The sequence below is a fragment of the Bos taurus genome, chromosome 22 (genome assembly GCF_002263795.3).
Source record: "Bos taurus isolate L1 Dominette 01449 registration number 42190680 breed Hereford chromosome 22, ARS-UCD2.0, whole genome shotgun sequence".
NCBI classification, from domain to species: Eukaryota; Metazoa; Chordata; class Mammalia; order Artiodactyla; family Bovidae; genus Bos; species Bos taurus.
In genome coordinates this window covers 9,176,812-9,178,750 of record NC_037349.1, presented here as the reverse complement: position 1 = coordinate 9,178,750, position 1,939 = coordinate 9,176,812, and the positions used below count along the sequence as shown (strand labels likewise).

The following is a 1,939-nucleotide window of genomic DNA, read 5'->3' as shown; positions in this document are numbered from 1 at the left end:
TGAAGGACACAAGGAAAGAGCTAAATGAAAGGAAAATCAAATGTTATGCAGTAAAAATGTGATCTAGGAAATAATCTAGGAAATAAAAAATAGCCCTTATTATGATAAAATTATGAGAGACAGGGTAGTCCTTTCAGATTTTAAACATACTATGATGGCATAATAATTCAGCTAATCTACTATTAGTGAAAAAATAGATCAATAGAACAGAATAGAGTTCAGAATTAGATCCATTAGTTTGTAGAGATTTCACTTCTGATGTAAGTGAAATCTCAAATTTTTGTTGGAAATATGCGAAAGTCAATAAGTATTGCTGACACAAAGTTACAGTACTTGTTCAAAGGCAAAAAAAGATAGAGCAATAGGGATAGAGAAAGGGGGAGAGAGAAAAAGAGGGAGAGAAAGTCAGAGAGGGAGGAAGGGATATGAAGGGTCTGGTGCCAAGAAAAGTAACACCATAAGAATAAATATGGCAGTATTAAAATATTTTGTGCACATGTAACTTGATGATAGAAAAGTATTTCAAGATGCAACATCTAAAAGTCAAAAAGTAAAATGGTGACAGAAGAGACTCCACACACACCACATGAACTGCAGAAATTACCATAAGACTTTGCCACGTGACAGATGTGCAGACATGTTTGTAATGTGGACACAAAATAAAAATCCATATTTATAACCAACTAAAAGATCTCTTTTGGGAATTAAAAAGGGACATATAACATATATCAAATCAGATCAGATCAGTCGCTCAGTCGTGTCCGACTCTTTGCAACCCCATGAATCGCAGCACGCCAGGCCTCCCTGTCCATCACCAACTCCCAGAGTTCACTGAGACTCACGTCCATCGAGTCAGCGATGCCATCCAGCCATCTCATCCTCTGTCGTCCCTTTCTCCTCTTGCCCCCAATCCCTCCCAGCATCAGAGTCTTTTCCAATGAGTCAACTCTTCGCATGAGGTGGCCAAAGTATTGGAGTTTCAGCTTTAGCATCATTCCTTCCAAAGAAATCCCAGGGCTGATCTCCTTCAGAATGGAGGGACTTCCCTGGCTGCGGTTAGGACCCTGCACTTCCACTGTAGGGGCAGGGTTCAATGCCTGGTTGGGAACTAACATCTCACAAGTTGACAAAAGGGTAAAGGGAAACAGGATACCTTAAAAGCCAAAATAATTTTTAAAAAATCATTAACTTATTAAAAAATCATTACCCTATTAACACAAACCACTTCTTACCCCCATCTTTCACTTTTCACAAGGCTTTCCTTCCCAATTTTATTTTTATTATTAATTCTCATCCAAAATACCATTCTACTTCTTTCCCTATGAAATGATTATGTTGACAGTAATATATTATACATTATCTTCAGAACTTCTCTTTATCTTTCAATACATGCAGGAGAGAGAGATAGAGATAGAGAGAGAGAGAGAGAGATTTCTATAGGTGGATCTATCTATCCATCCATCCATCAACACATTTTCACTGCCTTTGTCAGTTATCTATGCTAAAGTTAAGGTCCCCTGTTTAGGAATAAATGGGATCAGGAAAGAGAAGCCTGGCAAGCTACAGTCTACAGAGATGCAGAGTTGGACATGACTGAGCCACTAACACTTTCACCTTGCCCAGATGGCTCAGTCAGTAGAGCATCAGACTTTTAATCTGAAGGTCCAAGGTTCAAGTCCCTGTTTGAGCCGTCTACCATTGTGGTTTACCCTGGTAAAGAATCTGCCTACAATGCAGAAGACCCGAGTTCAATCTTTGGGTCAAGAAGATCCCCTGGTGAAGGGAATGGCTACCCACTCCAGTATTCTTACCTGGAGAATTCCATGGACAAAGGAGTCTGGTGGGCTACAGTCCATGGGGGTCACAAAAAGTCAGACACGACTGAGTGACTTTTACTTTCACTGATATTTAGGATGGAAACATTTCAACAGACATGGAT

The 1,939-nt window shown here is 39.6% G+C and overlaps 1 non-coding gene across 1 annotated transcript; it reads left to right on the top strand.

Annotated features, from left to right (window-relative positions):
- The first annotated feature begins 1,617 nt into the window (after positions 1–1,617).
- TRNAK-UUU (transfer RNA lysine (anticodon UUU)) lies at positions 1,618–1,690 on the top strand. The gene has a single exon. It is a non-coding gene; the product is annotated as a tRNA-Lys (tRNA).
- Positions 1,691–1,939: the final 249 nt, after the last annotated feature.